Consider the following 15,831-nt stretch of genomic DNA (forward strand, 5'->3'; position numbering starts at 1 on the left):
GTTCTCTAGGGTACCCAAGTTTGTAGAATATATTTTCCCTCAGGAACTCTACCACCTTTTCTTCTATTGCTGCCTTAATTCCTTTGGTTTCAGGGAACTTAGTCATATAAACAGTGCACACAATGATGTTTTGTTTTTTCTTTGAAGGAGGGTTGATAGGCATAATGAAGTCTATGCCCCACTTTTCAAGTGGCTCGAAAGTCACTTGAGTTTGTAGGGGCATTTCATCTCTTGGACCAATCACACCAAATAACATACTTCTTCACATCCTGATGAAGAGTAGGCCAATAATAGCCTGCTTGCAACACCTTGAATGTTGTCCTTTTTACTGCAAAGTGACCTCCACAAGGCCTATCATGACAGGTCAGAAGGATGTCAAAGACCTCCTCTTCCCTTACACATCTTCTCAAGATCTTATCTAGGTCATGTTTGAATACATTGGCCACAATCCAGGTGAAGGGGGCACTTTTCCTGATTGTCTTGCTCTTCTCTCTAGAGGGCAGGTTTGGTGGGAACTGTGCTAACACCAGATAGTTTGCTATATCAGCAAACCATGGGGAGAACATTGAAATTGCAAACAAATTCTCATCTCGGAACTGATCGTCCACCATTACTTCTTCGCTTGTAGGCATATTCATTCTAGACAGAAAGTCAGCAACAACATTTTCCTTACCAGACATATCAACGATAGTTAGATCAAACTTCTTTAATAAAAGTAACCATCTTATGATTCTAGCATTTACATATAGTTTGTTCATCAAATATTTAATGGAAGCATGATCAATATGCACAAATATCTGATAGCTTGTAATGTAATGCCTAAACTTGTTCAATGAATGCACAACATCTAGGAGTTCTTTTTTTGTCACAATATAGTTTAGTTCAGCCTTTGACAGGTTTTCACTAGTAAAGTAGATGGCATAAGGCAATTTCTCTTCTACCTATCCTAAGGGTGCTCCTATGGCTTTATGTGAGGCATCAACATGAATGTGAAAAGGGAGGGCCTAGTTATGGCCTCTAAGGATTGGTGCAGTGGTTACCTTACCCTTTAGAATGTCTAGGGCCTCTTGACAACTCTTTGACCATATAAATTTAGAATATTTGGCCAATAATCCGAAAACAGGAGAGGCTAACTTGATGAATTATTTTATGAATCTTCTGTAATATCCAGCTATCCCTAAGAAACTCCTAACATGTCTTTGCTTTTGTGGAGGTGGGACCCTTTGAATGATTGCTACTTTGTTTGGGTCCACCTGCATTCCTTGCTGAGATATTGAGTGACTTAGAATAGTCTCTTCAGTCATTAAGAATTCATATTTTTCTGGACTAAGAGACAGGTTCATCTCAATGCATCTGTGTAATACTTTGCCCAAGTTAGTCAGGGCCTCTTGGAAATCATAGCCATAAGGTGTAAAATCATCCATGTACATTTCCATAGCGTCATGAACTAATTCAACAAATATACTCAGGACTGCTCTCTAGAAAGTGGCAGGAGCATTGCACAAGCAAAAAGGAAGGACCCTATAGGAAAAAGTACCCCAAGGATAGGTGAAAGTACTCTTATCCTGGTCTTCTAGGCATATTTGGATCTGGTTCTACCCACTGAATCCATCTTGGAAAGAAAAGAACTTCTTCCCTGCCAGGCCATCTAACAATTGGTCAATGAAGGTTAAGGGAAAATGATCCTTCTTGGTGGCTTTGTTCAACTCCCTATAATTGACACAAATCCCCCATTTCCCATTTTTGTTGGGAACTAACACTAAAGGAGAGACCAACTCACTACCTTAGATAGGGTAAATGAACCTTGCATCTAACAGTTTCTGCATTTCTTCCTTGACTATGTCTTTGAGGGCTAGATTCATCCTCCTTTGTGGTTGCTTAATTGGCTTGCAACCTTCCTTGATGTATATGTGGTGAGTACACACCAAGGGGTGTACTCCCTTCATTTCCTTGTAGCTCCAAGGAAAGGTTTCTAAGTTTTCTTTCAACAAGTTGCATAGTTATTCCTCTTCTAAAGTAGAAAGAGATGAATTAATCTTCAATATTCTTTCTGGGCCAAATTCTATGGTTTTGACTCGGATTGGGTTGGAATCGGCCAAGCATAAGTCAATTGGATCACTGTTCAGTGTTTCCTTTACTTCTTCTTCTATTGATAATGGAGTAAGAGTTGGAATTTGGAGCAGGTGTTCAGTTACATCCTCCTCATCTTGTTGTCCTCCTCCTATGATGGTTTCCAAAGTATATAGTTTAGCAGAATAAAGCTCATATTCTTCCTCCTCCTCCAACCATAAAGGTAAGTCATGTTCTAGGGAGGGTTGACCAGGATGGCATAGGACTAATTTTTTGGATATATGTCGATTCTTGATGGTCATATTCCCAGCTCTTCAGTTGTGGCCAACCACGGCCACCCAAGGAGACCATCACATCCTCCACTATTCCCTCAGGGATCGCTATGGAATAGTCTGCAAGTCGCAGCACTGTTGTGGTCTTCCTTAATGACCCTTGGAGGTTAAGCTTGAGCATGGTGTCCTTGGTCATCACATTAATGGCAGCCCCAAGATCAATTAGAGTGTGTGGGACAATGGTGCCATTGATGTGGACATCGACTACAGGGCTTCCAGGGTATAAGTATTTTGGACATATTGACTACCCCAGCACTAAGTCAGATAATTCCCCAATGACATTAATGGTAGGGGCATCCATTTTTGTTCTTCCTATATGCTTAAATCACTTCTCCTTAATCAATTTATTTAAATAGGCACATCTTTGATTGCCTAGAGAACAAGAATCTTTACACATAGGCTTTACAATTCTCCTATAAGTTCAGTTTCTTCTTGGGTAGGCTAGTGGGGTTGGGCTAATCTTTAACGAAAGGGTGGATTTTCTTTAAGGATTTTTTCCTCTCTTTTTTCCTCAACCTCCTTATGTGGAGAGGGAGGTTGGTTATCTGGGAGAATTCTCGCAGATCTCAGGTTGATCTCCTGAATTTCAATAGCATAAGCTGGGTATGATGTCTCTCCACCGTATGTTTGTTGGGCCTACCTATTGTTTGGGTTTGGATTTGGATGGGAATGCATCTGGGGTTGCGTAGGTGGAGTAGAGTGCAGGAGTTACGATTGGGTAGGTGATGGAGGAAATAGAGCTGGAATATTGTTGAATTTGGGCCTCCACACCTGGGGTGGGGTATTCCATAGATGTTGTGGTTGATTTTAACGTTGAAATGACTAGTTGTGTGGTTGGCAATGATATTGAGATGCATAGGACCGAGGAGGGGGTCTAAACCAGGAAGGATGAGCAGGCGGTCCCTAAGAAGGTGTAGTTGTGGTTTGGTTGGGTCTATAATATGCATGGGATGATCCTTGCATACCTTGGTGGTATGGTCTCGGCCAAGGAGGTCTCCTTTAGTTAATGTAGCAAATCTTCTCAGTGGCCCCTTCAACTCCTTGATATACAGCTTTAAGTCCAGGTGAGGAAGGGAAATTGTCTGTGCAGTAGTTTTATTCATAGACTGAGCAAATCTCAATACAGTTTAATGGGCATTCATTCCTAGGATGCCTCCTAGTGCACCTATGACAAAATATGGCCAAGGATCTCTCTGCTTCCTCTTGCTTCCTTTTGATATTCATGGTATCTAATTGCAAGGCAAGGGTTTGTAGCATCTCACTTTTGAAGTCCTCTAGCATATTTCCAATTTCGCCCTTGATGGATGAGCTGGAAGATGAGGTACTGGCCATAGGTTGACTACTTCTACCCTTGTTTCTCGTTGCCCTAGAATGGTTTCTAAAGATAGTTTTGATGTCCTCATAGGCTAGTTGGTAGATATCTCCTCCTGCTAACATATGTAAGGTGTCTAGGATATCCTCCCTTACTCCTCTAAGTAGGACCAGCTTCAGTGACTTAGGGTCAAGTGTGCACCTGGCCCTTTTGTAACTGAGTTGTAATCTCTCTTCGTAGTCTTCTAGGGATTCATCATGGCCTATGGTCAACCTAAAAATCTCATCTTTAGTGTCCTTTTACCTACAGTAATTTCTATATTTATTGTTAAATTCCTGCTACATTTGAGCCCAAGTTGTTATGATATCCCCACGTAAACCCATGAACCTGCGCAATGCTGCCTACTTGTGGGTAGATGGAAACAGTTTCAAATTTTTCTCATCATCTGTATAGTCATAGGTTTGGAAGACAACAACAGACTCAAATAGGAAAGTGTCAGTGTCCTCTATGGTCAAGCCATGGAAGTGAGGTAGAGCAGAGGGGCTTATGTTCTTCATTTTAGTGTCCCCATTTGGTTCCCTAATGGGGAAGGCACCCTAAATTCTCCCTCTATTTCCTCTATGACTTAGTTGTTCAGCAATTGGTTTAGTAGGAATAGTTTCTTCCTCTCCTTCTTCCCCTATAGGTTCCTCAAATATGTCAGGTTGCTCACCTAAAGGGGCTTCCAATTCACTGTCAGTGAAGAAGAAATAAGGTTGATTGTTTGATGAGTGGGGGGTATTTGGAAATAATTTTCCTAAATTATCCCTAATCCTATGAGGCATGAAAGGAAATGTTTTTGGGTTTTTGTGAGACTTTCTTTAAAGCTGGAAAGTACTCTGCAGAAAGGAAATTGTTGATTAAATGAAAAACTACTAACATAATGGAAACTACTTTGCAGAATGAAATCACTTAATTAAGTGAAAACCATAACAAAAGGAAACTACTTGCTAAATAGAAATTTTTGAATGAAATAATACTGATAGAAAGAAAACTATTTTCCGAATTCAAATCCTACTTGAAGAATGGAAAGGAAACTAGACTAACTTGCAGAATGGAAAGGAAAGAAGATAAATGACAAAATGAATGAAAGAAACTAGATTATTTTTGCAGAAATAAAATAATGGAAGAATGTTGGACACTAGAAAATAGAAGAAAAAAGTAGTAATCACTACTACTCTGACACCTCCCCGACAGTGGCACCAAAAGTTATGACCCTAGGTATTGCAGCAAGAATGTTGCAACTCCTAGGGCTACCAGCTTTACTATCAACACGGGGTTCGTACAAACTTGGAGGTGACTCTGTTATATACACAAGTAGAAATGAAGGTACTACCTCTTGTCACTGCTCATCTGGGAAGAGACCCCAAGGGTTCCAAGACAGACTTCTATAGGGTCAGAAGAATCTTGATTTTGATGGAAAGAGAGAAAAACTAGTCTAGGGGAGAGCTATTCTATTACAGAAATGAAGAAAGAAATCATGTAATGCTAATTTCCTAAGTTTCAAAAGTAAAAACATCAAAACTTACACTAAGGGTTAAACAAAGGAAATTAGGCCAGGTCTGTGTCTAAGAGGAAAAACAGTCGAAGATCAAAATGGTGGAATGGGGACGTAATGAGCAACAGTGCATAAGAACCGTTGGATCAGGCGGGTGGAAAGTGGATGGACGACAGAGACTATATCGTAGAATCAATCGGAAAATGGATGACAAAGATCTCAGGCAAAAGGAACGTGTGGAAATGGTATTGGGTGAAGCGACAACCATCAGATCAGGAAACATATCCACAACAGAGATGAGAGCACTCAAAGACACGTGCAAAAATGGGGGAGTGGGTTTAGAGGGCAGTAAGCAGTATATCGCGCACCCTCAAAGATGTAGGCAGTTTTGTAGAATTTCATGCAATTAGCCTCCCCGGCCAACACGTAGCGCGGGGAAAGTGCCCATATCGTGTCCCCTCAGTCGAATAATGGTCGAACAGAAATCCACGTGATATCACGCGATGGCCATCGGATCTGGATAGGTAGATCTATGGTAGAGATTTGACCGAGGTGGTTGGTGAGGGGGTGTGAGATAACCATCGGATCTGATAAGGTAGATCGACGGTGGGGGTTCAAAGGGAAAAAAGTCAAATGTGAAAAGTAATTTGAGCACTGATTGGTCAGTTTTGCTGTGTGAGGTGATTTACCAGCAAAAACCATTTAATATGAATTTAACAGCTTCTACCTAGGCATTTCGTGCTGAAGGAGAATGACATGGGAATGTGAGTGAGGTCTAATGACAGAAAAGAGAGTGAAGGGGAAGATGACCATTAAAGGGATAGAGTAATATGCAATGAACTTAGTGACCGCATCAAACAACAAACCCTCTGTGAAAACCAAAAACCTGTGTTTTTGGGGTTGTTGCAGGGTTTCTTCCTCACATCATGGTCCCAGAGGGAGGAGGTGAGGCCGAGACACCTGTTAGAAGCCTTATGGATATTTTCTTTTCTACCAGGCTAATTGAAAGCATAAATGAAGCAAACTGGCACACAACTAATATGTTCTGCACTACCTTAATGAGACTGCAACTATTTAGGCAAATGAACAGTAAATAGGAAGATGCTTACGTATATGAACATGAAAGCCATAAATCTGTGCTGAACCACTGTAATGAAAATGCATCTATTTAACCAAATGAACAATCAAACCATGCATCTATGCTACTGCTGTAATGGGAATGAACTACTTAAGTAAATGGACAGAAAGAAGGAATCTAGGCTATAATAACAATACAATAAATAGGAGCTTTGGCTGCTAGGGTTGGGCACTAACCCAAGAGCTTCAACCCTCCGAGTTAACTCAGTGCTGCCTCAAATTGAAACTCATCTTCATTATAAAATAACATTGTGTTACATCAGACTGTTATAAGTTTGCACTTTACTATTGGTCACTGACTAGCTGACTAATGACTAGCTAAAAAACTGAGGTCCTAAGCCTCTCTATTTATACATCTGAAGTCTCAACAACTTCCCCCAAATTAGGGAGGTATAGCTCCGAACTTAATGGTAACTTGTCCTTTCACTTTCACTAGCTCTGCTGCCTTCTAGTATGGAGGCTTCTTGTACTTCCACTTGCTTGGTTGTCTTTTAGTACTTCTGATTTGGCTGTGTGTACTTTTAGCTAATGGAGGGATATTCAAATGGATGGGCAGTAAATGAGGAGGATTCAACTCCTGTAATTCCTCTCCCTTGTCTCATCTGAGTTTTTACCAAGGTATTTTACCATAGTTCCTTGCTTTTACCTTTTATCCATGCATTTCCATTGCTTTTATCCTTTATTACTGCATTACATGCACATTAGACCACAAAGAAAAATATCCAACACTAACTCAACCCATAATCAAAATATAATCAAAAGTATGCAATAAGTTGTGAGAATAGTTGGTTTGGCTAAGCTAGGAGGTGAATTAAGGCCAATTAAGGCCCATATAATTACTCAATGATGAGTCTCTTCAGCCACTGAAAAGAATAAAGTCCATTATAGAAGCAAGGATTCAATGACATAGGTAGATGTGAGAAGTGTAATAATATACAAAAACAACATAAAAATGACCCAATAATGCACTATATATGAGGGAAATTCATCTCTGATGCAGATATAAAACCATTTTGATCCTTTCCAAGTTAGTATTCTACAACAATAATAGAACCAGATTAAGCTACAACAACTTAAAAAATATGTATGTGGAGTTTCTAGTTGTTCAGTAAAACCATCCTTGGCATGAATGCCTATAATTGGATAGTCAAAAGAAAAAAAAATTGTCAATTGGTTGTAACTTGAAAAGCTAAGAGAGTAGGTTGTTTCCTCCCCCACCTAGGTTCAAATCCAACTCTGTGACATGCTTTCTCTCCATGAGTCTTGTGCCCTAAAGACTCTGGTTCCTTGAGTACCATCCTCAGAATCAGGGGGAATGCCTAGTGGGTTTCCATGCGAAATGCATCATCGTAAAGAAGAATGAAAGAAAGACTATAGTTCAAAACAATAATGACCCAGGTTCAAATACCAATGCACAGAGAGCCTTGATCATGTATATGGTTGATTGAATTTCACAGCCCCCAACTTCAAGTAGGTTTGCCAGAATCATGTAGAATTATGGTTCATAACTGCCCACTGATTAAATAAATCTTTTCCATTACCAAAAAATGGGATATGTGAAACATTAAACCAAGGATTCAGAGAAAAGGAAATATCTAAGTACATTACAATGATATGAAAAATAAAAAGAGAATTTTAAATGTAGAACTTCATAAACAATTGGTAAACAACCTGGAACCCTAACTTCATCTTTCGAGCCATGAGATTCAACAACTCTAAAAAATCAATTGTCCCATTTCCATCAGCATCGACTTCATTGATAATATCCTATAGTTTAACTTCAGTTGGATTTAGTTTAATAGAGCACGTAAGAGTGCTTAATTCTTTGGTAGTAATGCAACCTACATAAAATCATGGTCACCAAATTGTCTAAATTAAATATGACCCCAACTAAATATTTTTTAATTTAGGTCTCATAGAGCTCTCTCCCATATTTTAACCCCCAAAATATATAATAGTTAAATTAATGAAACCAATATAACTTTAGAATACAAAAATGGATATATTTACATAAGATTCACTTGAAAAATCATTTATCCTTTGTTACAGGAACCACTTAGCAGGCAAGGTCGAAACACGGATTCCCATATTAGATCTAGTTTCAAAACTAGCAGTGCCTACCTCATATTTGCCTCAGCTAGTGGAGACTACCATGATCCATCCTTGGAAAATATCCTATGGAACAGGATGCATTCAGCACATTGATTGCAGCATTTCAGGACAAGATTCTATCATGTACATCTAGCATCTATCATGAACTTCGTAAAAATATGCATATCACTAAAGCCAAAACCACCGATGATGCATCTTAAGCTTTCTACCTCATTTTAATTCTTTCGTTAGCCAATTTCATTAAAATTAGAGGTTGTTTTCTTGAGAAACAAAAAAATTATTCCATACAAGCATGATTCCAAAGATGTTCAAGGTACCAATTCACACCTTGTAATAGAACCAATGAAGCTATGTCGATCATTCAATGGTGGTTGAAAGCTTGATGGTAAAACCAAAGCCACTAGAGTCTGAAAAACATGAGATCTCTCACAACGTTTTTTTAAAGAAATCATAAATTAGGAAAAAGGTTATAATAACAATAACGTCATTTTAAAGTAATGGTCAAGCCAAACACAAAATTAGTGTATTTGACCTTTTGTTTGTGTGACAAGAAACCCACTTCTGCACATGAATTTGATTGCTAAAGTCTAGAAAGTCTACAGATGACATATTCTTACCCCTTGGAATAATAAGAGTGTTTGTGATGTTCATATAATGCAATTTTTCAATAATGGCTCATTTCAAAATCTTTAAATTATATTGCATATTACAAATTGACATGGATTCTAGATAGCTGACAACATTCTTAGTTTTCTACTTAAAATCAGGTCAAAAAAATGCTAAATGGGTTTTTTTCATTTTTATAGCAACTTTCATAGGGAGAAAATCAAGTCGGACTCGCAAGACAGCTACTCAATCTCGCTCAAACCACATTTCACTTGTAACTATGACTCTTACTCACAAATCAAAATTGCAAATATGACTCAGGGATGCATAAGACTTCGAGATGTTCGATAGGATCAGTTTCCTCAAAAGGAGTTAACTTAAGAGGACACATATTCATACAAGTTTGATGAAACTAGGTAGAATGGCTTTCCAGAGAGAGGTAGGTCCTGGGTTCAATCCTAGGCCATCAAATTGGCAACATTGTCATAACCAAATTTTAGAGGTTGGAGGCTTGAACCAAAATATGAATTGCAGTTCGGTTGTCAGAGGTAGCAATCTAGAATTGATGTTGGGTTATCAGAAGTAGCAATCCACACCTTGTCAACAAACCAAAATATGTTACCTACCATGAAAGGGATACGTAGATCTATATTAAAGCATTATTCCAGGTGTATGTAGGCTCGTGGCTTGAATCCTAACCGATCTCAAAACAAATAACTGATCTCAAACAAATATTTTCTTTATTAAACAAGTAGTCAGAAATGACCCTACGAAAACACGTCAACACTAATGATGAATACGGAAAAATAACCCTATAGACCCTCTACTTGTTCAATTATGTTTACAGAGTATGGATCCATTCAAAACATTGCTTCAATGCACAAAATGGCATAAAAACGAAAACCAATGCTCACTGAAGTACTCCAACAGGTCAATAACAAGCCCTTTTATAACGAAATGAATACAGAATAGTAAAGCACGGTTCTGGCAGTGTTATCTCTGGTATCGAGAAGCAGGCCTAGTCTTGGTTTAAGGCTGCTTGACAGTTGTTTGATCCTAAATGGAGGTAGAATGATTCAAACTATGGAGGATAGCTGATGTGGTGTAACTTCCGATGGTGCAGAGACAAGATGTAGGCATGGTTGGATCATTTTTATGAACCTTAGGATGGCGTATGGCGTGGTGTTTTTGGTAAGATCCGCTCAGCCGATGTGTTGATGGATACGATTGGTTTTGATCACCTGCCCATCTAGACGACCATTTATTTTGGGCACCAGGATTATTAAGCTCCTTCGCTCCTCTTCAAACTGAATATTTTTCATTTGTAGTCTCTAGATTTTAGAGCTTTAGTTCATCAGATTTAGAATCTCTCCCTCGAAATCAAAGAGACGCAAGGTGGATGATTTGGTGATATGTTGCCCTTTGTAGGATAATTAAATTAATGCAGGGATGAGGTTGATTGATTGCTCGTAAGCAGAAAGAGTTGAAGAATGCTCGCAAGAAAGTTAAAAAGGTCCACACTTTTTTGGAAGAGGATTTGCATAACACCATGCTCCAGGAAGATGTAACGAAATGGGAGACTATAGTTTGAACGAGACTATAATACAAACCTTTTCTTTAAAAATTACAAACAAAATCTTGCACAAGTGTATCACATAGATAGGGCATAACTGCTAAAGGAAACAAGCCCTAACTCTAAACTAAATATGGCAAAAACATCTTAAAGAAAGGGGAAATGTTTAAACCTATTACAAAATATGTAAACCAGAGGGCAAAATAAAACCACGGAGAGAAATATAATGAAAAAGACACTTTCATTAACGAAATAATTGAAGTCTCAATATTGGTATGCATGAACACTGAGAAATATTTCTTACCATCGTTGTCTTTTTCAAATAGACAGAAATCCTCCTTGAACTCTGCGATCTGGTTCTCGGTAAGTTGTTCTGCCATTTGCACTGGATAGTCGGATCGAAATGGGCAAAAGAAATTGATTAGCTTCAAAAGAATACCTGAACATATGCAAAAAGACATCAGGATTTCGAATCCCACAAGCTCATCATAATTAAAATATTAAAGGGTGGCTACCTTTTATGTCAAACAAAAATAAACAAAAACAGAAGCATGGGAAGACAAACTAGAGAGGAAACTCCTCAAAGGTTTTAGACTCAATCAAATAGGAAATGACAGTGCACCCAAAATTTGTCTGGATGCATTGCATTGGGAAAGAAGTTACCCTCACTATCATTTTGGTCCTCTAAAATACCCTCTCATTTTTTTTCGAAGATAAAAACATACTTACTGATAAAAGAAGTTACATTTGTTTAGATTTTTTTGTCTCTTCTTGTCTCTTTTACCATTACCGCTCCTAGCAACTATCACTTATCCCTGCTCTCTTGCCTTCATATGTATTTTATACTAAATATATTTAATCAAAAAAAAAAATTCTCAAACCATTGGTACTTCATCAAAATACAAAAAAATAGCATTTTCAGATCATTGATAATTTATCTGAGATCAAAAATGGAAAATTCGTTCATGCCTAGATCAAAGTTGCATCCATCCCTTAAAAAAATCTGTTAGCCATGTGATTTTTCTTGAAGTATAACTTCTTGAAAGTCCTAAGAAACATTCTAATCATCTTCATCCAACTTTCAATCAACATTTTAGTCATCTTTGTCCAATTTGTCAACACTCAAAACTCTAATATCAATCTCATTTTAACCCATTAAATGGTCACTTTGGAGTGTCCAAAGATGTCAATATTGTTAAAAGCAAGCCATTTAGCAAAAAAATATCTCCCCATAGTTCTAATGGCTCCGCTCTATTGTTAGTTACCACCCCACTATACTAGTTAAAATGGAAGAGCTTTTTAGGCTTCAAAGCTTTGATCGCCCCATTGCCACATGCCTTAAATGATGAAACCCCTTAAAAAAAAACTATTGGATATTTAGCCCAAACATCCTTCATCTGACAACATTGATTAGATAACTTATACTTGGCAGGGTCTATCTCCTAAAAATAAGTTGAGACCTTCAGGCAAGTACCCCTTAAATGGCGCATCTTGATAAAAAATCATTGCATTCCTGGTTCTCCATATGTCCCACATGATATAGAAGGGCAGAGCTCTATATTATTTATACTCCATGAACCTCTATGATAGACAATCCCTAATGGAGGACCAATCCCAGTTGGCTCTTAAATTAAGCATTTGAAATACCCTTGTCCATACTAAGACTGCATATGGACATGAGAGAAAGAGTTGTGTCACATCTTCGTTTCTATTACGGCATACACTACATCTTCTTGAACCTTGATAGCCTCTTTTCTTGCACATTGCCAGGACCAACCTACAAAAATTTAGCAATAATTGAATTGATTCTTTTAATTGTCTCCTATGGCAGCTTATAGATATGAATCCAATAAATGGAATTTCTTTATACCACTGATTTTATCAAGACAGGTCTCCCTCCCAGTGATACCATTTGTAGGACCATTGTAATTTTTTTTTTTGAAATTATTTATGATCCAAGGCTAGTCCATTATCTCATATTTATTCAGCTTCAAAAAACCCCCAGATATCTAAACCTTGTGTCCATTAGGATCGCCTAAACTTCAAATATTTTTTTGATCTCCAAAATCTCTACATCCTCGTGATTAGTTGAGATCAATGCAAACTTTACCTTGCTAATAATTAACCCTGAAGCTTCCCCAAAGCTAGTAATAATATAATTATAAGTGAGCCATTCCATTGTGGTAGCTTATCCTATCATAAGAACATCATCTATGAACATAAGATGAGTTAGAGAAAATTTTCTTGTCATCGTAAAACTGGAAATAATTCCCTTAGAGTGACAATCCTTGATCCTTCTACTTAAAGCGTCAATAACAATAAAAAAAAAGGTGGAGATAGAGCACAACCTTGTCTAAGGCCTCAAGATGCTCGGAAAAAACTGTTGGAATCCCATTAATAATGACCGCATAGCTAACAGTTGAAATAAACACCATGATCCAATCTACTAACTTTGTTCCAAAGCCAATCTTGTGTAGGATCAACCTTAGTAGTTTCCAATTCACATAGTTGTATGCTTTTATAAAATCTATCCTCATAAGGCATGCCTCCAACTGATGGGTTTTAATTGAATGAATGCACCTTTGAGTTATAGCAGCTGTGTCATGGATCTGTATTTGATATAAAAAACCAAATTGCTCAGAGGAAATATGCCTAGATAGAGTGGGTTTTATCTTGTTGGCTATGATTTTGGAAATCAATTTATAAACATTATTGCAAAGTGAAATAGCGTGATAGTATAAAAATGAAGTAGGCTTCACCACCTTAGGGATAAGTCTTAAGAACGTAACATTTATTGATCCCAAGATAAAGCATAGTTGACGAGATTCCTCAACCATCTTAGAAAGCTCCTCTATCATTACACCCTGGAAATGAAGAAAGAGCTTCACTGACCATCCATTTGGTCATGGACTCTTCTCCCTTGCTAAGGATTTCAATACCTCTAGAACCTCTTATTTTATAATCAGCCTCCCCAATATATCATTTTACTCCTCATTAACCATAGTAGGAAACACGGGCAGGGCGTTTATAAATTGGCCTCATTTATAAACGCAAATTTGTAAATTAGCTATGATTTATCTATCATGTCCCCCACACTAGTGGTGACTCAATTTCTAGATGTGGGCAATGTGTAGCATCGACCAACCTTTTAATTTTATTACTACTATAGTTCATGAACTATGCCTATCACTAATTCTTAGATTATTTTTCATTAAGTGTTCACATTGTTCATATAAATGCAACAGAAATACATTCATTTAACTTTCATCAATTATACTACATAAACAACATTATCATCAATTACGCTCATTCATGAAGGGAGGGGCAACTCCCGAACAAGTTTACCCAATACACTTATAAAAATATTCAAATTCACAAGTACAATAATTTTACAACTTGGGCAACCTTCTTAACCAGCTTGCCCAAACTTGCCAAATTTGTGCAGCAATCGTGCAACATGTACCCATCTAGACCGTTCTACTACAACCCAAAACTTATGTTTGACAAACACTTCACCCAAAGGTTCATTCAACTTGCTCTACCCAGAAACTTATCATGCCCTGACATGCCCTGCCTAACCCTGCATGACCCTGCCTGCACGACCTAGATTATGCTAGCACGACATGACCTTAATGACTTCACATGGGTCTTTCTGCACGAACTGACTCAAATGCCTTCACACGACCTATCTGCATGACTCGACCTTAACGCCTTCACACGACATGTTTGCACGACCTGACCTGAATGCCTTTGCACGGCCTGTGTGCACGACCTGAATGAACAAAATGAGCTTTTTGCATGAATTACCTGACATGAAGTTTCTGCACTACTTCACCCAAATGAGTTTTCTACATGACTTCACCCAAACGAGTTTTCTGCACGACTTCACTGAAACAAGTTTCATGTATGACTCACCTGACATGAGTTTCCTTTGCTTCACCCGACCTGCAGGCTCATGTGCTTCAGATCCATTCTTCATTTCCTCTTACGTTTTTTACTAAATGTATGATGCCTAAATGAATCAATGAGGCTAATTTATAAACAACAATGAGGACAACTGGCTAGAGGAGCCCAGAGCTTTTATCTTGTTAGCTATGATTTTGGAAATCAATTTATAAACAATATTGCATAGTGAAATAGGATGATAGTATGAAAATGTAGGCTTTTTCTCCTTAGGGATAAGTGTTAAGAACATAACATTTAATGGTCCCATGATCGATCATAGCTGATAAGATTCCTCAACCATTGTATAAATCTCCTATATCATTACATCCTGGAAATGAAGAAAGAGATCCACTGACCATTCATCTGGCCTTTGACTCTTTTCCATTGCTAAAGCTTTCAAGAACTTTAGAAAATCTTCTTCTATAATTGGCCTCCCAAATATATAATTTTACTCCTCATTGACCATATTAGGAAACTTAGCCAAGGAATTTAGAAATTGGCCCAATTTATAAATGCCTATGCAGATAACCTGCAAAATGGTGGAAAATGAGTTTTATGCATGACTTCACTCGAACGAGTTACCTGCATGACTTCACCCAAATGAGTTTACTACATGGCTCACCTGACAAAAGTTTCCTTTTCTTCGCCCCACCTGTGGGCTCATTCCCTTTGGTTCGCTTCTTCATTTCTTATGAAGTTGTTAACCGAATGGATGATTCCGAAACAACTTTTTCACCTCAACCTATTGGTGGTTAAATTTTTAATCTCTATTTTATAGAGGGTTATTGATACAACATCTCTAAAAGTGACATCAGTATGTTAAAGTGAACCTGCTTGATAAACATATGGAACCATGTGGATTGTAGGCCTACCCTAATTGTTTCCAACTTATTTCTCCCAACATTGTTTGTTTGAGTAGGAACGAGGAAAATTGTCTAGATCATGATATACCTAACCATAGAGTTCTCTTTTCATGGTTTGCATAGGTACTATGGATGAGTAACCTATGGATACATGTGATAGAATGCAATCCATGTAAGATTAATTTGTCTTTTTTTACCTTATATATATTTAAAAATAAATAAATAAATCTTTTAATATTTGAAATTTTAATCTAAAGAATAAAAGAGTGAACATATTTTATACACCAAAATTGTGAGTGTTCAGTTTTTTTAACAATGTAATAGTACATATATAAATAAATAAG

Source organism: Pinus tabuliformis, chromosome 8, assembly GCF_031772625.1.
Source record: "Pinus tabuliformis cultivar Carrire ecotype Pingquan chromosome 8, CPIR1, whole genome shotgun sequence".
NCBI classification, from domain to species: Eukaryota; Viridiplantae; Streptophyta; class Pinopsida; order Pinales; family Pinaceae; genus Pinus; species Pinus tabuliformis.